This window comes from Hylobates moloch, unplaced genomic scaffold (assembly GCF_009828535.3).
Source record: "Hylobates moloch isolate HMO894 unplaced genomic scaffold, HMol_V3 SCAFFOLD_18, whole genome shotgun sequence".
NCBI classification, from domain to species: Eukaryota; Metazoa; Chordata; class Mammalia; order Primates; family Hylobatidae; genus Hylobates; species Hylobates moloch.
The window spans coordinates 75,176,838-75,202,454 of NW_026652293.1; the positions used below are offsets into that span (position 1 = coordinate 75,176,838).

At 40.5% G+C, this 25,617-nt stretch overlaps 2 long non-coding RNA genes across 2 annotated transcripts in view; one reads left to right on the forward strand and one right to left on the reverse strand.

The window, feature by feature from the left end:
- Positions 1-6,670: 6,670 nt before the first annotated feature.
- Positions 6,671-18,970, reverse strand: LOC131381891 (uncharacterized). Its single transcript, XR_009210924.1, has 3 exons — positions 18,923-18,970; positions 11,663-11,771; positions 6,671-6,729 (listed from the first exon to the last, which is right to left on the reverse strand). It is a non-coding gene; the product is annotated as an uncharacterized LOC131381891 (long non-coding RNA).
- The window catches only part of LOC131381892 (uncharacterized), a 74,581-nt gene continuing 56,450 nt past the window's right edge, over positions 7,487-25,617 (forward strand). The window contains exon 1 of the long non-coding RNA XR_009210925.1: positions 7,487-7,528. This is a non-coding gene — a long non-coding RNA (uncharacterized LOC131381892). The remainder of the gene's footprint in view (positions 7,529-25,617) is intronic.

Genomic DNA, 25,617 nt, shown 5'->3' on the forward strand with positions numbered 1-25,617 from the left:
CTTTGGTCATTCTACCAAGTGTATAGTGGCAACTCTTTGTGGTTTTAATTTGCATTTCTTTGATGACTAATATTTTATGTGCTTAATGGCTATGTTTGTCAGGAGAAGACCAATGTCCCAGCTCAGCATTCAGTCAGGCAAAGCTTCCTCTTATTCAGGTCTTCAGTGGATCAGATGAGGCCCATGGACATTAGGGGGACAGTTTTACTCAGCTGCTGATTCAAATGTGAATCTCATCCAGAAACACCTTCACTGACACATCCAGAACGGGATTTGGCCAAATGTCTGGGCACCCTGTGGGTTACTTAGTCACATTGACACATAAAATTAATCATCACAGCAACTACTCACATCTCCTCTTTTGTGAAGCATCTGTTGAAATATTTTATCCAGTTTTTGTTGGAGGTAGGGAGATTGTCTTCTACTTGAGTGATTTTTAAGGTATATTTTGGACAAAAACTCTTTGTCAGGTATCTATTTTGCAAAATTTCTTAATTTTGAGGAAGTCTATGCTTTTTGTTTCATTTGGTGAATGATAATTTTGTGTGTTCCGTTTAAGAGAACTTCGCCTAATCCAATGTCACAAAGATTTTATCTTATGTTTCCTTCTAAAAATTTTGTCAAACACTAGCCCTCTGTTTTGTGGTCATTTTCATTGATCTATTTTTAGTTTTTAAGTGTAGTGTCTTTCAGAAGTGCCTATTATATGATAAAGAACCATATGAGACACAAATGAAGGAAATAATTGACCATTTGTTTTATGGTTATCATCGTTATAAAGTAATATGTAAATTAAGATCAGACTTTTGAAAAGAGTCTAGAAAAAATACACACCAAAATGGAATAGTGTTCATCTCTCAGTGATAATATTATGAATATTTTCTTACTTTTGCTTACCTATGTTTTTCTGATTGTTTTCAAAACAGAAACGTTTATAATTTGTATATTTTTAAATACCCTTAATATGCATAAGTAGTAATAAATAGTAACTTATTTATTTACAGAATTAAGCTCATTTCTTGTTATGTCTTATTTGGTACATTTAAGAAAAGCAAAAAATTGTTTATAAAGCTGGAGCTTTCATCTGAGTACACCCATTTCTTTGACATGTGCAGTTACTACATAGTGTTTTTATTTGTATTTTATTCAAATATCTAGAAGATCTTTTCATTGACTTTGAATGAAAAGCTCCATACTTTTGTTCTAGTCATTATATCAGATAGGAGTAAAATAAGAAGATTCTGTTACCCTCGACACCCTCATTAAACTAACCTTTGCTTGGGTTCACCTTCCTTGAGACTAGGAAAAGTCAATGAGAATAACTGAGATTGTAGGTGGTTACAACTGCAAGAATTCAAGCCATTTAACAAAAAAACCACCATACCAGGGAAATGAGCTTGCCTTTCTGGAGATGTAGAGCTCACTAAGATAGTTGAGGCAATGTGATTCCTTGGACACTGGTATTTGCTTTACAATCACACCTGCAGGAATAACAACACAATTCTAGTACCAGAGAATGTCTTGATCTAGCAGTTCAGTGCAATTCCTTTTATTTACAACTGAAGACAAACCCTACATGATCTCATCCTTTGCTACTGCATACATTTGTTCCAAACCTTCTTCCAATGTCCATCTGGTTAGAACACAGATGTATTATTTTCTTCATTTACAGGTGGCTTTTCTCTTTATAATATTAACATAAGCAGGAGGCCCGAAGCCTGACAACCAACCTTGGCTCTTCCCAAACACAACTTACATTGCTGACGATGGTCCATTTTCAAATCATTCATTCAGTGGCAATGAATATCACTTATTATGAAGGCATCTCAAATTACCCACAACACACATTAAAGTTTACAGCAGGAATTCATCAAATCAAACGAATTACTCTCTTTCTGTTCTGTTCGACTTCTTTAAGTGTTTGTAAGCAGAGCTCATTAAAACTTCTTGAAGCTGTTTATCATCTGCCTTTCCCTTTACTTTGGGAAGTAATGTTTTGGTTTTGTAGATTTAAACTATTTTTTTTTAAGTACACACAGCCTTCCTTGAGCAAATTCAGCTATGTAGGTGTCCTTGTCCTCATGGACAGACTCTGCAGTCGCCGTGTGGCTACCCTGACCAAAGAATGGCCACCCGTTGACATCACCCCACCCCCTGCACTCCTGAGCCCCTTATCAGCTCTGCGTCTATCCTCTCCAGAGAATTTTTACCCTTTAAGCACACTCCACAGTTTATTTATTATAACCATTGCTACTGTCTCCCCTACAACGTAAGTTCCAGAAGGGCAGGCATCTTGCCTTATTCCTTAGCACAGGCCAAGCACCTGGAGAAGTGCCTGGCACATAGCAGGCCCCCAATATATTTTTTTATTTTTGTATTTTATTATTTTTTTATTTTGAGACAGAATCTCACCCTGTTTCCCAGGTTCGAGTGCAGCGGCATGATCTTGGCTCCCTGCTACCTCTGTCCACCAAGCTCAAGCAATTCTCATGCCTCAGCCTCCTGAGTAGCTGGGATTACAGGCATGTGCCACCACACCTGGCTAATTTTTGTATTTTTAGTAGAGATGGGGTTTTGCCATGCTGGTCTCGAACTCCTGACCTCAAGTGATGTCCCCACCTTAGCCTCCAAAAGTGCTGGGATTACATGGGGAGCCACCACATCCAGCGGATATATATTTTTTAAATAAACAAATGAGTGACTCAAAGACCCTCAGAAAGTCTCCTTTGCCCTCCACAGTATCTCTGCCAGGTGATATTGGTATAGTGTCTGAAATTCTACTTTTAGAGATTTCTACTTTGGGGTTTCTTCATGCATTCCTTTAGGTTATGAGAGATGTACATACTTCTGTAAGGAGCACCATTCATCTATCCATTCAATGGCTATTTTTTGGATTATCCACTATGCATAATGCACTGCCCTAGGTATTCTGGGGACACAGAACTGAGTCAGATTCATCCAGCCTCCAAGGCAGGCTCACATTTACTATTGATGTGACATCATGCCCTCAAGAGAGATACACAAAGCACTTCATGGAAGCCCACAACTGATGGCTGTGGTTATTTCTATCCCTGGGGGGCTCAGATCCTTGGCTGCCTGGTGCCTCTGACCCTGACAGTGCACTTCTAACAACAGAGAGTGACAAATGAGGCCTTTCATCCACTTCTTTATTCACCTCTTCACTAATTTAACATATATTAAGTTTCTTCTCTTTGCCAGGCCTTTGCCAAATCCTGGGCATATGGCAATGAATAAGCAAAACAGAGTCCTTGCCTTCATGGAAATCACAGTTAGTTGAGAAGTTAGATATGAAGAGAGAAATTGTTTCTTTCCAATGTGACAAGAGTTCTCACAGGGGATACATAGGGAGCTATGGAAGCTATGCAACTGCAACCTAGCCTGGAGGCAGGGGCTGGTCCTCCTTGGGAATCCCCAGGGAACTGTGGAGGTTTGTATCTGAATCCCAGATTTTACTGGGACGATGCGCAGACAGATGTGTGAACATATGTTTAGTGGGTTTTTTGTGCTGTTGTCTTAGGTTGGTTTTCACGGTCGTAGCTGAGGTGTGTGTTATTGTTATGTTTTGTGTTGTTGCATCTGACTGCACGACGATGGCTGTGAGAACTTAGGGGTCTTCTTCCATGTGGCAGGATGGCCAAGGTGAGGTCTGTGGTTCACCACACTCACTCTTTAAAGTCACTGGTTCTCAACCTTGGCTGTACCTTGGAGTCACTTGGCAGATATAAAATACACCAGTGCCTGGGCACTACCCCAGAGATGTGGGCCTCCGAGTCCATGGTAAACAACCTCCCCTACATCCTGCTCTTTCATGTGGCATTTGTCTTCCACTGCTAGGGCCCAGAGTAAACCTTTTCTCTCTGAGCTTACTGTTCTCCCTCTTAAGACATTGCTGCTTATTCTCCCATGCCTCCAATATCTCAGGGCCCATCGGGTGAAAATCTCAGATTTAAGGCTTTTTCCTTCTTGATGTATCACCCTTCTTCATTACTGGCATCTTTCAGCTTCTTGGCAAATCTTCCAAATGTATAGGCTTTCACCCTAAGTCTTCATTCACTCCTTCATTTGTTCCAACGATATTAACTAACATTGATTGAGTGCTTATATTGTGCCTAGTACTCTTGTAGGTGCTTGGTACACACCAGTGGAAAACACTGGCAGTATTACCTATCCTGGTAACTACCTAATATTCTACGGAGGGGAGGACAAAATGTCCCCTCACTGGACACAGTGCAAAGGGCAGGGGACAGATCTAAAGAGGCAGCAGGTGGAAGAGAGATTAAATGAACCATATGGAGTTTCAAAGGGCAGGCACAAACAAATTGGCGGAAGACAGAAAGAAAGATTTTGGCTCAATCATTCTTACTGCGGATAAAATAGTTGTCATGACTAATGAGGGCCTAGTGCTAGCTCTCTGTCAGGCACCGTGCTGAGGGCCCAACAAACACCACCCTATTTACTGCTCAGAAGAACTCTCTGAACTAGGAACCCCTAGTGAACCTCCTTTCTCTCCCACACAGATAGACGATGCCTAGAGTTATTGGAGACTCAGAGAGAGATTCATTGCCTTGGTCAGGCGCGGTGGCTCACGCCTGTAATCCCAGCACTTTGGGAGGCCGAGGAGAGCGGATCACGAGGTCAGGAGATCGAGACCATCCTGGCTAACACGGTGAAACCCTGTCTCTACTAAAAATACAAAAAATCAGCTGGGCGGGGTGGTGGGCGCCTGTAGTCCCAGCTACTCGGAGAGGCTGAGGCAGGAGAATGGCATGAACCCAGGAGGCGGAGCTTGCAGTGAGCCGAGATCGCGCCACTGCACTCCAGCCTGGGAGACAGAGCGAGACTCCATCTCAAAAAAAAAAAAAAGATTTACTGAGATTTACTGCCTTGTATAAGTGACTGAAAGTGACACTAACAGCCATTATCATCATTTTTCTGTTGGGTGATGTCACTTCCCGGACAATGTGTATCTGTAGAGTCATCAAACTTTTCAAACTACTTTGCATTTCTGTGAGCTCACTAGCAATCGCCCAGATATTAGCTAATTATGAACTTTAGTGAGCTCTTAGGCTCACATAGAACTTGGAATTTACCAAGAGATATCCAATTGCATTACGCCTTCAGAGACAAGGATGTGCTGTCATCCACCTCCGACCGATTAGACTGCAAGAAGAGTATTTATATCTGTGTATTCCACTGTAAAATTTACATAATAATGTAAAACTCCTTTTCAGAAATTACATTATGAAAGATTAGATGAGCCAAGAAATATCATGATCGGGAAAGGTAACAAGTGGTTTCTGACTTGTCAATCTTAAGGCATAATGTAGATTGATGGTATTGTAATTGCATGTTGCAAAATGCAGGTAAAATGCAGAAGACCTTTGAACTAAGCATGGGACCATCAAGAAAGAGAACCTTCCCCATATCATCGTCACCAGGACAAACTGTGGGAGCAGGAGGGGCAGAAGCTGCTTCAGAAAGTTCCCAACCACGAGTTTTAGGATGTTGACTCTTCTGTGTTGAGCAATGAGATGTTCTGACAGTTACTACTATTGAAACAGCCAGAAATAACTAAGCAGACGTGTGTGTGTGTTTATTACGACACACATTCCAAATAAACTCTACCGATCATGTCAAATGCAGAATGTGTGTTTAAAGGATTTGTGATGTAAATAAACAAATTTTTATTCTCCCAATCACATCCATTCTAAAATGCTCTTGCAGAAGCTCCTTGGAGAAAAGGTAGGGATTCAATAACTATTGATAAAGAGTTTTACGTTTTATTTTATTAATGTGACATTTATATTGCATTGCATATTTTTAAAGTTCATGGCTATTGTTACTGGACATTGGCAGTCCTTTGTAAAAGACCTTAGAGAACAGGGCATTTCCCCCTGAGAGCCCAGTGTGGTAGCTGTCACTGCCAAGGCTGGCTGGTCCTGTGTGAAATAGGAAATGCCTTCCTGTTCACAACAGTGGGTCTGGGCCACATGCGGAGCCTCACGTGTACTCTTCCTTTAGAAGCATCCGATACTTTACCTACACTGCAAGAATAATGCAAAGACCTTATTGTCTCTGATGTAAACTGAGCAAAATAATGATTTCAATAAAATAATTAAAGTGTTTCCTATTGATTTTGAAGTAGAACAGTAAGCATTCCTTAGAGGGCAGAGATGATTTTTATTATGGTTAGCTATGATTTTTGTTATGGTTAATTATAAATTGCCAAGTGAGTGGACACAATTGGAAAGTTTCCACATGACTATTTACTGATATTTGTCTCTAGATTTCTTTATGGATTTAAAACATATCCCATTTTCCAAGGAGAAAAACAACAGATGCAGAAAGAAAGAGTGAGTTACATTTCTAAAGTAACACAGTAGCTAAGTATGAAGTCAGACTGGGGTGAAATTGGACTCTGTGGGAAGACTCGATCTGCTTTTCCTAAGTGATCAGGGGCCTGAGTTGCCCAGGAGCACTGGGAATAGCATTTGTTTCACTGCTTTCCATCCTCCACGCTTCCCTGTCAATGCTTTCTTCCCCCAGACTCACGCCTTGATCCCCCAGACTTCCATCTCTTACCTTTACATTAGGTCAGCCCAGCCCAACAACACAGCTAGAAACCAAGACTTGCCTGGTAGAGTGAGGCCTGGAAATCATTTGGGACACTCCTTACAGTCACTAGGGGATTCAGATTTAGATGTCGGCCTTTTAAAAAAAATAAAATCTATAGTCAACCTGCAAATATCACACACATTGTATTTACTTCTGTCAAAACGTTCGTTTGTTAAACATAAACATTTAAAATATATCATTATTTGGTCTTTTCCTCGTTTTTGTAATTTATTGAGACCCTCAAAAAATGGAAGTAGTCCAGGCCTCCCGGAGTATCTGAGACTCTCTGCTGATGCCCAGTATAAATGACTCTCAGGCCCGGCCTCTGTGCACCAAAAGCGTCCCCACCCTCTGTGCTTTTCATCTGCCCTGGTTCTTGGCTCCTCACTCTGCTCTTCTATCATCTTGGTTCTGGATCTTCATTTGATCTCCTACTTCCATGCTCACCTTCTGCCCACAGACTAGACAAAGGGTCAGGCTTTCTGCTTTGGCCTCTCAGGGACCCTTAAGTCACAGACTGAACTTACGTTTAGATCTTTTGCTCCTCCCACCCTCATAGTCCCCACAGCCCAGAAGTCTCTGCAGGGATTTTCCAGCCTTCTCCTCTACCTACATCAGACATAGCTGGACATTCTTATTTCCAACTTAGTAACCAAACTTGCCCATTGCTATGGCAACACAGATGCATGATTATTGCAGCCATCACTTCACCTGAGAAACACAGTGGGGCCTCAGACCACCGTCCACACCAAGGCTCCACCTGCCATCATCTCCATGAACCCCTCTGGAGCACTTTCGCTCCTGCCCATAGGAAATTTGAGAAAACAACAACAACAATATAACTTCTGAACTTTGTGGTGTAGTTTTGAGCCCGCTTAGCTCTTGAAATGTGGTGAGTAGCTAGAAAGATGTTATGTTCTACTAAAGAGACACATTCATTTCTCTATTGATGTGTAACAAATTACTGTTACTGAGCAAAAGGCGCTTCCTGGGCTATGCATTAGGAGTCATAGTATTGCCTATGACACTGGGTTTTGCACAAAAAAAAGGTTTTTATTGCAAGTTCACTAACAGAGAGACAGGACTCCTGCTCAAACCCGTCTTCCTGTGTGCCTTTAAGGCAGAAACTTGATTAGAAAAGGTTTAGGGGTGGATTCTGGGATTAGTGGGTGATTTGTGGAAGGAAAGGAGAAGTCTGGGAAGTCCTCAGGCATGTGCAGTTATCTCTCCATACTACCTCATGGGGCCCATGTGCAAATTCGGGGGGAGTTAGCATGAAACATGCCATAGGAATTTGGGCTGTGACAGCAGCAAGCTCCTTCTCTGCAAACTCTGCTTGGCCATATTGGTTCCAATGATTGCAGCCAGTTTTGTTATCTCACAAGCAGAGGGAATTTCCACTTTTCAGCAACTTGTTTCTTTTCTTGTCTCTCATCATGCAGACTTATGCTCCTTGGTTTTCACCCAACGGAGTTGAAAACTTATGTCCATATTGTAGTTGTATTCACGATTATCAAAACTTGGAAGCCACCAAGATATTATAGGTGGATGAATAAATAAACAGTGATGCTTTCAGACAATGGACTACTATTCAGCACTCAAAAGAAATGAACAAACAAGCCATGAAAAATCATGGAGGAAATTTAAGTGTATGTTACTAAGTGAGACAAAGCAATTTGTAAAGGCTGCATACTCTATGATGCCAGCTACAGGCATATCTTGTTTTGTGTTCTGTGCTTTACTGCACTTCACAAGTTGTTTTACAAATAGAAAGTTTCTGGCAACCCTGCATCAAGCTAGTATATTGGCTCCATTTTTCCAACAGTATGTGCTCACTTCATGTCTTGGTGTGACATTATGGTAACTCTTGCAATGTATCACATTTTTTCTATGATTGTACCTGTTATGGTGATCTATGATCTGTGATCTTTGATGTTGCTATTGTTATTGTTTTGGGGCACCACAAACTGCACCCGATAAGATGGTGAATTTAAGGCCAGGGGTGGTGGCTCACGCCTGTAATCCCAGCACTTTGGGAGGCCCAGGCGGGAGGATCACGAGGTCAGGAGTTCGAGATCAGCCTGACTAACATGATGAAACCCCATCTCTACTAAAAATACAAAAATTAGCCAGGTGTGGTGACGTGCGCCTGTAATCCCAGCTACTCAGGAGGCTGAGGCAAGAGAATTGCTTGAACCAGGGAGGTGGAGGTTGCAGTGAGCTGAGATCATGCTACTGCACTCCAGCCTGGGTGAAAGAGTGAGACTCCATCTCAAAAAATAATAATAATAAAAATTTTAAAATACGGTGAATTTAGCCCAGAAAAGTAAAAGAACTTATGGTAGTAATTGATGTCTTTAACTTTTTGGGATGTGGTTTCACTACCTCAACATTTAGAGTCTTAAAACAACAAAAATATTATCTCTCTGTTTCTGTGGATAAGGAATTTGGGATTGTCTTAGCTGGGTGGTTCTGGCTCAGGGTTTCCCATGATGTTGCAGTCAGGATGTCAGCTGGGGCTGCAGTCATCTGAAAACTGAACTGGAATTGGGATCTGCTTCCAGGATGCTTGCCCCTGTGGCTGGCAAGTTAGTCAGCTGGTGCTGGCTGCTGGGGGGAGGCCTTGGATCTTCACCATGTGAACCTCTCCAGGGGACGCTAAAGTATACTCACAACACACTGGCTGGCTTCCCCAGGTGAGCAATCCCAAACAGAACAAGGCGGACAGTGCAATGCCTCAGAAGTCACACTTTATCATGACTGCAACATCTTACTGGTGCCGCAGGTCAGCCTAGTCATTGTGGGAGGAGACCACGTAGCAGAGGGAACGTGAGGAGAGGGCATCACTGCGGATCACGGTGGAGTCTTGTTACCACAAAGGGAGTGGTATAAAGAAAGATTGTAGCCCAGAGACGCATTTTAAGATTTTTCCAAATGAAACACAGGATATGAAGTTTTGGTAACTGTGACTGTACCATGGCAAAAAGTCCAGAACTCCCCCACGCTCACAGCCTCTGAGAATGCTCTAAGCCATAGTTTTCCAACTGTGTTGTGCAAACTGGCAGCTCATGAATGAGTTAAAGGTGCTCCGAGATACTGCTCTCCTCAGCCCTCAGGGCACTTGAGCAGGGCCTGAGGTAGATGGAACAAGTGAGTAGATACTATTATTTTTTATGTGTCCTGTGACCATACGCAAGCTATATATGCATACTCTATATAAAATATCTACTCTTGAATGTCAGGAAAGTTCCCTAGCCAGGGTGCTGAAAAGAGTGTTAGAACCCAGCTGTGTGGAAAGTCTCTAAGCACAAAGAAGTTGATATGTGCAATGTTTAGCACATATCGCTGAAGTCAGTATATTAATAATGCTGTTCAAATCTTTTATAACTTAGCGGTTTTTTGTCTGCCTATGTTATATGGTACCTGCGGATGTGCACTTTAATCACCTGCTATAATTATAGACTCATCATTTCTTATTTTAGTTGTCAATTTTTAAATTACATTTTGAGGCTATATTACTTGGTGCTTATAAATTAAAAATGGTTGCATCTTAATGGTAAATGGAAATTTTACCCCTACCTAATGGATCTCTTCATCAGGAGGAATGTTCTTTGACTTTAAGTTTCCATCACTAACTCTTTTTTAGTGTTTATGTTGTTCATCCTTTTCTCTATTTTTACATTCAGCCTTCCTGAATATATCTGTATAAAACTGTCTCGTAAACAGCATATTGTTATATTTTATCATGCTATGCTATGTTTTTAAATACTGTCTGAAAATAATAGTGTTTTAACTCAACATTCTGTTTACATATAATTACAAATTCATTTATTTTGCCATTCTATTTCATATTTTTAATTTGTTCCATCTGTTCAGTGGTTCAGTGTTTCTTTAACTGTTCTTTCTTGCCTTTTTTGGTTTGCATAAAATGTTTTATTATGCAATTTTTCTTTCACTGGTCTGGAAGTTTCACACCGTTTCTATTATTTGAGTGCTTACCCTAGAAATTACAGTATGCTTAATTAATCCAAATTCAAAATTAATCTAGATCTTTACCCTTCTCCAAGACAATGCAAGTACATGAGAGCACGTACATTCTTTTTACCACCCTCTCAACTGACATGTTATTTATATCTGATATCCTTGATATATCTTGTTTTTGTTGTTGTCTTTTAACCTCATTAGACAGTATTATTACTGGTTTATGCAACTTGCAAGAGGGCAGAGGTCTGAAGTCACACAACCTCTTAGAAAGTTTCCAACCTTTTTCTTTTTCTTCTGCTTTGCTCAGCCCCAACGCAGCCTCATCCAGAATCCTCTGGCCTTGGTATGGGGATTGCTTTAGATCTGGTTTGCACTTACCCTGAGGGGTTCTAGTCCCTCCATCTTCGGTGAGCCCTGGGCCTTGGCTTCTGCCCTTCCCTGCACAGCCCAGGAGCCAGACCCCACCTTTGCTGCTGCAGCAAATGAATTCAGGTCATATGCAGCTTTGGTGCTCCAATAGTCTGCTCATCTCTCAGCTATAGCCCTCCATCCAAAAATCAATTAGCCTAGGGGTTCTTGTCTTTTAAACTCTTCAAATTAATATGTACTTTAAGATGCTAATGTTTGTCTGTGATATAAACTTACATACAATTGCTTTTAGAAGATGGATTAATCCAAATCGTTCACCATTATTGAATCCGAAACCCCAATAAATATTACATTTAATTTCAAAATTCTCAGTTGGACTTCAAGGACACCTGAATCTGAGGGTGAGAACCTTTGCCGTAAATCTACTCTAAAGACCCTGGGGTTGATGGTCTTTAATTCAGAACCCAGGACAAAGCAATACGGACTGCCTAGATTTCTCTCGACAATAAAAATAGTAATTTAATAATAATAATTAACATATTAAGCATGTACACATACCAAACAATGGCATGTCTTTTATATGTATTAATTTACCTTTCATTATTTAGCGCAATGCCTATCATATATTATATATTTAATAAACATTAGTTATTATAGTCATTTTTACACTCACTTCTCAGTTGAAAATATTTTCACTTCTCCTTCTGCTCTCCAGTGGCATACAGCTGCTGTCTGAGGTCCTGTTCCTCCAGAGCCTGCTAGAGTTCTTTATTAGGTTACTTCTGTCAATAAAATATGCTACAATAAAATACGCTACCTACAGGGTAGGTGCTTAATATGTTACCTCTCAAATTAGAAGTCTTATTTTCACAGGGTCTTTGACATCTTCATGTCTAAAGTGTGATTGGTGGGACTGTGCACCATGTGTCATTAGCCCACAGAACGTCTCACCCTTTTTGATGCCTCCCCAAAGAGGGAACACTCCTGCCCTTGCTGTCAGTCTTCTCTCTTCTCCCTGGGTGGACCAAATCTAATGCATCATTGGATTAGAATGCAGAGTGTCTCACTTCCATTTCTAGCATAAATGCTTGCTGGCTTCTTAAAATTTAATTTTAACAGGTACAAGCAAGAGCATTAACAAACATATCCTTGACTTCGATTCTGTTTGTTTAAGCTAAATCTCAATGTCACTTTAACAGACTTGGACTCTAAATAGTTTAAGTTCTGGTGCCAAGAACCAATTATCTACAGCGAGCAAAAACCAAATGATTTTATGCAGAATGAATCACGCAGAGAGCTTCTGAATCTCAGCAGGCAAACTGGCTCAGAGAAGATGTAATACTGTTGCTTGATTAGAGATGAAGCCACCAACTTAAGGTGGCTGTTTTTAGGGACTGACAGGGATATAAATCAAATACTACTTATGTGAAATTTTTCTAAGTTTCATCCTGATGCAGGGGTACTATGTACCTCACTGCATTGTCTGAGACTAAAGACTAAAAATTATATTCATAAACAAACAGTAGATATTTCTTCTGAATTTATAACTCCAGCAGTCCAGTAAGTTAGGGGCCTTCCCTGTTCCTTTGTTTTCATTAACGTTCTGGATTATGTATGATAAAATTCTACATAATGTGGTTTTTAAACTTATTATAATCATAAAGTTGTTTAGAAGCTGATGAAACCTATAATCTATCTCGTAGGAAATTCTTTCTCATAACATTGCATAAATTTACATATTCGTGCACAAGTTTTCATAAGGCTCTTAGGAGATTCCCAGCTTTCGGTGAAGCTCAGTTGGATGTAAAGGGTACCTCAATATGAGGGTAAGAACTTTCACCATAAATCTACTCTAGAGACCCTAAGGTGGTTTGTCTGTAGTTCCAGGATATAGGATAGTTAAGTGATAGGTTTCAAACGATAGGTATTTAACTGAGATAAGTATTTTAAACCATTGATGATAATCACTGAATTAAGCCAACCACATTGGAAGTTGATGTAGCCAAGGGGTTCTCCACTTTTTCTAGTCCACGATACATCAGAGGACTTGGCAGAATGCATTGCAGTGCATCTTCCTCTTCGCCCGTTCAACCCTCCAGCAGACCAGCCGCTTCTTACTGCATATGTGCTGGCTTCTCTCACTTTGCTTTTCTTGGTTTTTGTATTATGCTTACCTCATCCTGGCTCTCTAGTTGAAACCTAGCTGAGAAAACCAGCCAACTATGATGTGACACTTTCAGAGCCTATTTAAATGGCAAACTGGGGACATGTAGGGATAGGAAACACTGGTCTCAGCATATTCCTTAAGCATGCTCAAGATTACCATTCACAGCTATGTATGATAGCACCTGGACTTAATCAATATATATTTATTATCATATAATACATATTTGTATTATATTTGTATACAAATACATACTTGTATTTGTAAATATGTATCATACAATTCATATTTAATTACCTCGGTCAATTTGTTAACTCTATATTTGCTTATCTTTCCGTTGCTTCAGTCTTATCAATAAACAATTCAAATCACTGATTTTCTGCAAAGAATTATTTCTGATTCCTGAAACCTGTGTCATGTGGCTCAAGTTGTCTACTCAAGAAAAGAACTTTAATTTCACATAGGAAACATTACTCTCTGTGTGTCTGCCCTTTCGTATGGCTCTTAAACATGGGTACATCCAGTTTCCATGCAGAGCTCTTCAGCTCGGAGGTGTGGCTGGTTGTGATCTACCATAGCATCATGGATTGTTTTCTACTAAAGTTTTGCTCAGAAACAAAAGGTCTGCACTGGAATTCTCCACATTAACATGGCTGCTCTCGTTGCAGGTAAGTCTTGTCTTCTATATAGAAGAGCCTCATAGGATTTGCTGACACAACACCTAAGACTTGCTTTCAGGTTATCTAACTGAACATGAACCTCTTGTAACCTAGATCAAACATATTCACACTGAGAACAAAAGGCACTTTTTTTCTCTATTTCTCTTTAAGCTGATTTAGCAGAAGACTGGACAGGCTAACAGGCCTCTGTCATTATTTTAAAGCTGCAACATTCCATTATCCAGGAGACATTTGTTCATATAAGTGAAATGCCCCATGCTCCACCATTGTCAGTATCTCCAAAGGAGGTTGTTGACCAGGACTCAGAAGAGTGATGAAAATAATTGAAAAATGCTGTCCGTCTAATAAGTTGGCCTGCAAAACTGTGTGAAGAAGGGAAACTCTAGATACACAAATGGAAACCTAGAAAGCAAGGCAGACACCAAATCATCTTTAATTATCTGTAGCTTTCATGTGGCCCTAATGGAGCAAATCTTATTTTCTCATGTTGCTAATATTTAATGATTTGAGGTTTCCTTAATGTGGTCCTGGCTGAAGGACCTAAACTAGTATCTAGTTAAATTGAATTTTCTCCAGTCATGAAGATAAATGCCTTAATCAAATGCGTGCTTTGAAGTTAAATAGATCTGGGTTTAATTTTGAGTCTGTTCTTTGCAAGCTACGTGGCATAGGGCAAATCACTTAACACTTGAGCCTCAATTTCCCCATCTGTAAAAATTCACACTTCTGTGAAGACTATGTGAGTTAATGCATACAGGGCCCAAGGCACGACCTCTGGCACATGTAGTATTCAGTAATGGGTATCACCATGGAAGGATTTGAATCTTTTGGCCAAACTGTAGATGAGATCAGCAAATGGGTCTGGGTTGGGAAAATCCTTTAGTTTTGTACTCAGAGATTATGAGAACTCTTCTAATGCCTGAGTACATGCTATTTGAACCCAAGAAAGACTAAAACTTAGTGCAAGTTAATCTATGTTTACATCTGAGACATAAATAATGGAACAGGGAAAAATTATTCACTACAGGACAGTAAGTCTTCATTCTGTCATTTTTTTCCACTTGTGCCACTTGGTGATGAGTAAAGAAACAGAATTTCTTGACTCTCCCCAATACCTCAGGGAGAGTTTTAGCAGAAAGTAAATTGAACCCAAAGGAATGATTATTCTCATTGCCAATTAATATCTTCTGAGCACCCTGTGGTTTGATTTACACATAAAAAGTGAACTGGAGTCATCATTAAGAGAACTCTAATCAAAGAATTTTTTTAGCTCAATAAGATAGTATTTTTGTGCTTGTGATTAATCTAATGTTGAAAGATAAAATGTGAGAGACTCTCACACAGTTCCCCTAATTTAATCCATTTCTTTGCAACACTATTTTAGTTACTTTCAAAATCCTGGCTTGATTCTATAAAAGCTTTAAAGATTCATTAATGAATGTTTACATAGTTACACACACACACACACACACACACACACACACACACACACACACACAACACACACACACACACACACACACACACACACACACACACACACACACAGACTGATGCTATGATAGGAAAGAATAATTAGCAAGCTTATGATTTAGGGTCCTGTGTACCCAGGTGACATTGAGGCAAATCACTTCGTTTTTTTACTAAAAGTAAATGATCATGTATTGGGACTTTCCCCAATCTTGTTTTTATAATAAAACCCCAATACTAAGTAACACTTTTTTTTTTTTTTTTTTTGAGATGGAGTCTCGCTCTGTCACCCAGGCTGGAGTGCAGTGGCACGATCTCGGCTCACTGCAACCTCCACCTCCCAGGTTCAAGCGATTCTCCTGCTTAAGCCACCTAAGTAGCTGAGACTACAGGCCCCCTCACCACACCTGGCTAATTTTTGTACTTTTAGTAGAGACAGGGTTTCGCCATGTTAGCCAGGCTGGTCTTGAACTCCTGACCTCAGGTGATCCACCCGTCTCAGCCTCCCAAAGTGTTGGGATTATAGATGTGAGCCACTGCGCCTGGCCAAATTAACACTTTAGATATTGACATTGGCAATTGAAGCAAATGAATGTGCTTGTTTGTGGGATAAAACACACTCTTGATGGTAGAAATGTGCCATCTTTTTTTAAAGGCACATACAAATTAAAAATAAGAGGCTTATTTCTCTGTGTTGAAAATAAGAAAAGAGATTCCCTTCCCCTCCTTTTTAAAGAGCTTTTGCCTTAGAAAACTTGTATTTTCTCCTCTCTTTGAACCGTGTGTATGTGTATATGTATGTGTGTGTGTGTGTGTGTGTGTGTGTGTGTGTGTGTGTGTGTGTGTTGTGTGTGTGTGTGTGTGTGTGTGTGTGTGTGTGTGTGTGTGTGTGTATATATATATATATACTCTTCTTGAAGACTACCTAGGCCTTTGTCAGCTTTATGACTCAGGAATGTCTTTCTCAAGGACCTGGAAGTCATCTCTTTAGAATGTAAACATCATTGGAACTAGCACCCCCATCTCCCCCTTTCTGTGAGGGAATAGGAGATTAACCTTACTGAGCTCTTTGCAGGTTGCTGCAGTTTTCAAAACTATCTTTCGTCATAAAGATATGAGAAGTTTGCTTTTTCCTCTGGATAAAGCCAATTATCTAACACAGACAGTCACCCCAACTACCAGGTAAATTTAGGATGAGCTATGTGTGACAAATCATGCTGTCAGTAACTTAAGGAATAGTCATAGTTTCCCTTGAAAATATGTATGCCATGGGTTATATCTGTTTGGCTATGTGAAAGGGTGAGATTTATTTCTGTTATTGTGGATCTCTTAGTGGATTGTCTGTGATGAGTATAACATTCTAGTTTAATGCTTACCCAATCATAAGAGTATTTTCTTTCCCCACCATTTCCGTGGGGAGAATTTCTGGGTTGGGAGAAAATATTAGTTTCAACTCTATTTCTCCAACAATTTAACACATGTTTGTTAGGTGCCTACTATTCTTGGGTACTCTTTTAGACATGGGGGATTGGTCAGTAAACAAAATAGACAAAATCCTGCCATTATGAAACTTACATTCTAGTGCTATCTTTTCCACAAATTGGATTTTTTATTAATGTTATTTCCTAGCATATCTAACAGAAGATGTGAGTTTGCTTTTAGCTTTCATTGTCTAAATAATTGAAATCTGTCACCTGTTCTCATGTTTTTGATAATATGAGCTAAACTGTCAAGGAACTTGAATACAATGCTTATCTAAATGAACACTGCCACTTTATATTGGGGGTTAGAGTAATAGCTTTATGTGGTTTCTAGTGACCTGGAATGATGAAAATTAAATAGTTAAAAATTTTCAGGCCAAGCGTAGTGGCTCACACCTGTAATCCCAGCACTTTGGGAGGCAGAGGTGGGTGGATCACTTGAGGTCAGGAGTTTGAGACCAGCCTGGCCAATATGGTAAAACCTCGTCTCTATTAAAAATACAAAAAAAAAAAAAAAAAAAAAGAGCTGGACATAGTGGTGTGCACCTGTAGTTCCAGCTATTTAGGAGGCTGGGGCAGACTCACTTGAACCTGGGAGCTGGAGGTTGCAGTGAGCCGAGATCATGCCATTGCACTCCAGCCTGGGCCTTGAAGCGAGACCCCATCTCAAAAAACAAACAAACAGACAAAAACAAACAAAACAAAACAAAACAAAACAAAAAAATTCATTAGCATTTAGCAATCCATAGTTCATACAGTTCAGGTTTTTCTTTTTAAAAAGTTTTTGTAGTTCTGAGAAATTGAAAACCTAGGGCGCACTCTGAAGATGCCCCAAATTTGAAAGCAATGAAGAAAAAAACTTTGTGAAATTTGAAATAACTTAAGGCCACATACAGAATAGGTACCAAAAGAGCAACATTATTTATAAGAACTCACCTTATAAATCAATTTTTAAAAATATATTCTGTGACATTAAAACAAAAGATTCCTAAAAACAGCAGTAATTTAGGAAACATCTGTCGCATACAGTCCCTCCATACTATCCACTATCACTCTTAGCAATTTATTAAGAATTAGTTTAGATTTAAATAATTAAATAATTACCTCTTCGGAAATATCTTTTTTTTTTTTTTTTTTTTTTCCAAGACAGAAGCTCACTCTGTCTCCCGGGCTGGAGTGCAGTGGCGCCATCTCGGCTCATTGCAAGCTCCGCCTCCCAGGTTCACGCCATTCTCCTGCCTCAGTCTCACGAGTAGCTGGGACTACAGGCGCCCACCACCACGCCCGGCTAATTTTTTGTATTTTTAGTAGAGACAGGGTTTCACCATGTTGGCCAGGATGGTCTTGATCTCTTGACCTCATCATCCACCCGACTCTGCCTCCCAAAGTGCTGGGATTACAGGCTTGAGCCACCATGCCCAGCCAGAAATTTATTATCTTGTACAATGTGGAAATGTACAACTTCATTGAACATTTCTTGACATTTTTCTTCTAAAGTGTTCTCAAGTTCTTGGAAAGTGTTTTCACGTTTATCCCATAAATGTTTGCATGAACTTAATATGACAAATAGAAAATAAATCTTAAGAGTTGTACAATGGAAGACCATTTCATGAATTCTGCTCTAAATTCTAATTTTGAGAATGAATTTGTGCTACTTTTAGAAGATTCTCTTGAAATCTTTCTTGAATCTCTGCCAATATACTGGCCCGTATTATATATTTACATTTTTACGTGAAATGTATCAGCATATAAATGTACCTATCTTTTCACTTACTTTCTGAAAAATGAAGATGAAGGCCAAATTTTACTTGATTTGCTCCCACATTAAATGAGAATGAGCTTAACATCCCAAGAAAATCAGGATGATAACTCTTTGGAAGGTAAGACAGTATGAAACGGTTGTCAGTAAACAGCAATTATAACGAGTAATAATGATAAGCATTTCACATTTAGCATTGTTTTCCACCCACAGCATTACTATGAAGTAGATATTACTATTATTTTCTTCTATAGACAGAAAAACAAGTTATCCAAGGTGGTCTAGCTAGTAGGTATGGACGGAAATGGGAGCTGAATCTAAGCAACCTGTCTCCAAAACCTGTACTCACTGTAGAACGTATGTGTGTATGTGCATTTACCTTATTCCAACGGAATCTTCTTTAAAGCAAGCAGAAAACAATTATAGAGTTGAGGAACCATATTCACCATTAGCTATAAAGACAATATGAACCATGGGGCAAAAGGAAAGTCATAAATAATGCTAGTGAAGTTATAAGAAATGGATGAATGTACATGTTAGGTAACAGGGGTACCTTAATGGCGCCGGTTCCGGGTTCTTCTCCCCTCCTTGACCGGGCACTGTCTGAACCCGCCAAAGGAGGGCCAATCAGAAAGAAGCATCTCCCGCCTTCCCTTGGGCCCACCCTACGTAGGCCCAAGGGATATAAAACCCAGCACACCAGCAGCTCTCTCTCTTCTCTTCTCCTCTCTCTCTTCTCTTCTCTTCTCTCTCTTCCCCGCGCGACCTGACCTCTACCTCTCCAATAAAGATCTCTTGGCTGCCACCGGTGTCGTCTCTGACTAGCCTGTCGCCCTTCAGTACATACAGCATAAATAAGTTATAAAAGGGTCTACAGGGCTTTTGATATCCTCCCAGTCACTACGGAATAAGATTATTGGAAATTATTGGAAGGAAATAAGAAGTACTCTGTAGGCTTGACTTCCTCCATGTTTAAGCCCATCCTCCAGCACGAACTGGTGCTTGGTCTTTCAGGAAAATCTCACAGAGCTGTTTTATCCTGGATACAATGTGAGCAGTTCTTCCCCCTTCCTCCTGTAAAGATTCTCTTAATGTTGTAGACACATGCTGGAGAGACCCTGGGGGTTGTCTTGTTCGGTTCTTCAGTCTGTTTCCATTTAACGCATGTGTTGTAGATACAATGTCAAATTAAGACTTCATTTGCTTTATTACCTCAAAGAGTGAATTATCAGCTGTTTCACACTCACCAAATGTTAGAAGTATCAGAGTTTCTACATTCCTGCACATTCTGAACCTAAACAAAAACTTCCTTATCACCATATTAGAGCTTTGCTTAATTTATCACAGTCATGGTTCCCACATTCATCTGTTTTCATGAGCACATCCCACCCTTTGTTTTAAGCATCTGTGCTCAGAAGCTTAGAATTAAATTGAATTAGCCTGACACAGTAGACCTCATGGTAATCCATTGCCAGAGTGAATTTTTTGTACAGTTGTAGCCAAAAAGACTCCTGTTAGAAGTCACCTCTGTGACTTTACTTTTCTCTAAACTTGAAAAGGTTTATTTGTTTATCATATGCTATATACTACATACCTAGGATCTAAACATCAAAATTTAGTCAACGATTTTTTGAGACAGGGTCTCTCTCCAGCCACCCAGGCTGGAGTGCAAAGACGTGATCACAGCTCACTGCAGCCTCCGCCCCCAACTTCACCTCAGCCTCCCGAGTAGCTGGGACCACAGGCATGTGCCACCATACTGAGCTAACGTTTTTATTCTTTTAAGAGCAGGAGTGAATCTTTATTAAAAAGCTTTAGAACAGTAAGGAAAGGAAGGAAAGGAAAGAGAAGAATGAAAGTACAGCTTGGAAGAGAGCCAAGCAGATGACCCGCGAAACCAAGCGCACCTGGGGTAATTTTTTAAAAATAATTTTGGCAGAGACAGGGTCTCAATTTAGTCAAATTTTTAACATTGAGGAATCTCTCTGGATTTCTCAATTCAATTGTTTTCCTTTAATGTTAATGTTTAGATCCAGAAGTCATCTAAGACTATTCTATCTCACCAGTGGGCTGCACATTTCTTGGGTAGTATAGTAGTGGTCATGGGAGTGGGCTACACAAAGTTTTTTTTTTTTTTTAATAGGTAGTGGGCCAGGTGCAGTGGCTCACACCTGTAATCCCAGCACTTTGGGAGGCTGAGGTAGGTGGATCACCTGAGGTCAGGTGTTTAAGACTAGCCTGGCCAACACGGTGAAACCCCGTCTCTACTAAAAACACAAAAAAATTAGCCAGGCTTGGTGGAGGTTGCAGTGAGCCAAGATCATGTCTTTGCACTCCAACCTGGGTGACAGAGTGAGATTGTGTCTCCAAAAAAAAAAAAAAAAAGTGGGTAATGATGCTTGAGTGCTTCATATGGTGTATATGGTGTATGTCCATGTGACAGAGAGCCAGAAAAAGATTCAGGATACAGCAGCATCTGTAATCAGGGATAATTTGGAAATAACCCACATATCAATGCCATCAGGATTTGCACCATATACTTCAACCATATATAGCAGTGGGAAACAGGTTCCCAATAGAAAATTTTGCAGTCTTAAGTTAGGAAGAAAGGGAGGGAGGCAGAAAATGAAGTACATTTAGAAATCAGCTTCAGTTCATGTGAAGAGAAAAAAACAATGAGATGAACAGGGAGAATAAAATAATCAAGGACAGAGAAAGAGGAATTTATGTCTGTGAATACTAGACTTTAAGTCCCAAATGACTATCACACATATTTAGTGGTATGCAAGAAAGGGAAAGAGACATCTCATAGCTTCCACAGCAGCAGTGTGACCCCTAAGACGGCTCCAAATTTCTTACATCCAATTTCCTGTCCCTACCTTACTGTAGCCTCAGGATTAGAGGCCTCTTTCTGTTTACCTACTGTAAGCCCACAAGACCTTTCCTGCTATCCTGGTTCTAAGTCCTTGCAGAAGAGATTTACAGGGTTGCTGTTGGTTGAAAATGGAGCCACAGGGGGACTTCACAAACCCTCCTTTTGCAAACAGGTCCAACAAACCCCTATAACATGCTCATGTCATCTGACCAGTTGACAGAGAACACTTCCATCTGCGTATTGTTACTGCCTTCCCAGCAAAATAGACAATCTCGTGAGATTTCTGCTTTAAAGAGGTTCTGTTTTGATGTGTTTCCAGGATTTGTTTCAAGACTTAGAGCTCCTTTTAGCAGTTCTTGTAGTGGTGGCCTGGTAATGGTAAATTCTCTCAGCCTTTGGTTTGTCTGAAAATGACTGTCTCTTTCCTTCATATGTGATGCTTAGTTTTGCTGCATACAAAATTCTTGGCTGATCATTGTTTTGTTTGAGGAGGCTGAAGATAGGGCCCCAGTCCCTTCTAGCTTGTGGAGTTTCTGCTGAGAAATCTGCTGTTAATCTGATAGGTTTTCCTTTATAGGTTACCTGGTGCTTCTGTCTCACAGCTCTTAAGATTCTTTCCTTCGTCTTAATTTTGGGTAACCTGATGACAATGTGCCTAGGCAAATAACTTTTTTGTGATGAATTTTCCAGGTGTTCTTTGTGCTTCTTGTATTTGCATGTCTAGGTCTCTAGCAAGGCTGGGGAAGGTTTTCTCAATTATTCCCCCAAATATGTTTTCCAAGCTTTTAGAATTCTCTTCTTCCTCAGGAACACTGATTATTCTTAGCTTTGGTCATTTAACATAATCCCAGACTTCTTGGAAGCTTTGTCCATATTTTCTTATTCTTTTTTTTTGTCTTTGTTGGATTGCGTTAATTCAAAGACCTTGTCTTAGAGTTCTGAATTTCTTTCTTCTACTTGCTCAATTCTATTGCTGAGACTTTCCAGAGCATTTTGCATTTCTAAAAGTGTGTCTGAAGTTTCCTGAATTTTTTATTGTTTTTTCTTTAAGCTATCTATTTCATTGACTATTTCTCCCTTCACTTCTTGTATCATTTTTTGGATTTCCTTGCATTGGGCTTTGCCTTTCTCTGGTCCCTCCCCGATTAGCTTAATAACTAACCTCCTGAATTCTTTTTCAGGTAAATTAGGGATTTCTTCTTGGTTTGGATCCATTGCTGGTGAACTAGTGTGATTTTGGGGGGGAGTTGAAGAGCCTCGTTTTGTCATATTACCAGAGTTGGTTTTCTGGTTCCTTCTCATTTGGGTAGGCTATGTCAGAGGGAAGGTCCAGGGCTGACGGCTGTTGTTCAGATTCTTTTGTCCCACAGGCTGTTCCCTTGATGTAGTACTCTCCCTCTTTTCCTATGGATGTGGCGTCCTGTGAGCTGAACTGCAGTGATTGTTGTCTCTCTTCTGGGTCTAGCCATCCAGCAAGTCTACCCAACTCTGGGCTGGTACTGGGGATTGTCTGCAGAGTCCTGTGATGTGAACTGTCTATGGGTTTCTCAGCTGTGGATACCAGTGTGTATTCCAGGGAGGTGGCAGGGTGGGGTGCAATGGACTCCATGAGGGTTCTTAGCTCTGGTGGTTGAATGCTCTATTTTTGTGCTGGTTGGCCTCCTGCCAGGAGGTGGCACTTTCTAGAAAGCATCAGCTAGAGTAGTGTGGAGAGGGACCAGCGGTAGGTGGGGCCCTGGAACTCAAGATTATATGCCCTTTGTCTTCAGCTAGCAGGGTGGATAGGGAGGGACCATCAGGTGGGGGCAGGGTTTGGCTGACTGAGCTGGAACTCTCCTTGGGTGGGTCCTGCTGCGGCTGTTCTGGGGGATGAGGGTGAGATTCCCAGGTCAACGGAGTTGTGTACCTCGGAGGATTATGGCAGCCGCTGCTGAGACATGCAGGTTGCCAGGGAAGTGGGGGAAGCTGGCAGTCACAGGCCTCACTCAGCTCCCACGCAAACTGAAGGGCTGGTCTCACTCCCACCATGGCCCCTGCAACAGCCCCAATTCTGTTTGCAGGAGGAGGGCAAGGTGGGCTTGAAAACTTACCCTAGGCTACCTGCCTCCCAGTTGCGAAAGAAATGGGCTTGGTTCTTCCCCTGCACGTAGAGTCTGCACACTGGATTTGTGCCCTCCCCTGAGATCTGGCCAGCAGGCTTCTCACCCTGTTCAAACTGTTACAAAGTTCAGCTAGAGATTTCCTTCCCTCTGTGGTTGTTTTACCTCCTGCTCCTCTGGCTGCTCTCCCCATGGATCCCTGTGGTGCCAGACCAGGCAGGAATGGCCTGCTAGGAGATGCAGCAAGTTCCCAGGGCCCTTCTGCTGCTACCTCTACCCCTGTGTTTCGCTTGGCTCCCTGAATTGACTCAGCTCCAGGTAAAGTTGGAAACTTCCCCTGCAAACAGACCTTCAGCTTCTCCAGTGGGGGTGTGTGTCCAAAAGATGATGGTCCCTCTTTCCCACTTCCACAGTTGGGGCACTGACAGTATTTGGGGTGTCTCCTAAGTCCTTCAGGAGCAGTCTGCTTCCTTCAGAGGGTCTGTGAGTCCTCTAGGGATTGCTGCTTTTTTCTTGCACTCAATCTGGAGCTAAAATTCACGATACAAGCCTCCACACACTGCTCTGTCCAGGGTTGGAATCTAGTCCTGCTTCCCATCAGCCATGATGAGCCCATCATCACTTTTATCTTAATTTTTTACAAAATGTCTACATTGGGCTTTTGGCTTTTATCATGGACTTCAGTTCATTTGAGGCTTTGACCTTCATGATGCTTAAAAAATGTGTGTTGTACTGAATTGGCAAAATTTAAAAGTCAGATAATATCAAGGGTTGTCAAAAATGGAAAAACAACATGTACTTTCGCCTACTGTTGGCAAAAGCCCATCAGATTTTAAAAAGTGAAGTTGAACATACACATATCTATGACCTATTAATTTCATCTCCAGGTATATACCCTAGAGAGCTTCTTGAATACATACCAAGAGAGATAGAAAAATGCTCACAGCAGCCTTGTTCCTGAGAACAAAATGCTGAAAACAACTCATCATTACCAGTAAAAAGATAATAAGACTGAGGCATATACATACACTGGAATCCTGTACAACAGTGAACATGAATGAACTACAGCCACATGCATTAACATGAACAAGTGTCAAAGACACAAAGTTCAGTTGAGAGGGCCAAGTCACTGAAGAATACATATAGTATAAATTCAATTTGCTACCATTCAAATCAGGGAAAACTAAACAATGCTTAGAGATACATTCACATGTGATTAAAAAAAAAAACCAACCTATGAAGCAAAGAAGCTAATTATCAACACAATATCCAGGATAGTGGTCACCTAGGGTTCAGGGAAAAGGTCTCCAGAGAGCTTCTAAGTTAGTGGTAATGCTTTATTTCTGAAGCTGGTTGGTAGGTCCGTGAATGTGTGTCTTATCATTCTTTCATTTGCATGTGTACATTTCACACCCTTGTGTATATAATTATATATATGTAAATTTTATACATAACTACTGTACTAATGTATAGGAATTGTAAAACACATAAAAGCTGACATTTTTAGAGGATGATATAAAATAAACTAGATGTTCTTTTAAAAAAAAATTTGTGTTGTCAGCAAAAGAAACTATCATCAGAGTGAACAGGCAACCTACAGAATGGGAGAAAATTTATCCATCTGACAAAGAGCTAATACCCAGATAAATTTACAAGAAACAAACAAACAACCCCATCAAAAAGTGGGTGAAGGATATGAACAGACACTTCTCAAAAGAAGACATTTATGCAGCCATCAAACATGAAAAAATGCTCATCATCACTGGTTATTAGAGAAATGCAAATCAAATCCACTATGAGATACCATCTCATGCCAGTTAGAATGGTGATCATTAAAAAGTCAGGAAACAACAGATGCTGGAGAGGATGTGGAGAAATAGGAACGCTTTTACACTGTTGGTGGGAGTGTAAATTAGTTCCGCCATTGTGGAAGACAGTGTGGAGATTCCTCAAGGATCTAGAACCAGAAATACCATTTGACCCAGCAATCCCATTACTGGGTATATACCCAAAGGATTATAAATCATTCTACTATAAAGACACATGCACACGTGTCTGTTCAGTGTCTGCAGCACTGTTCACTATAGCAAAGACTTGGAA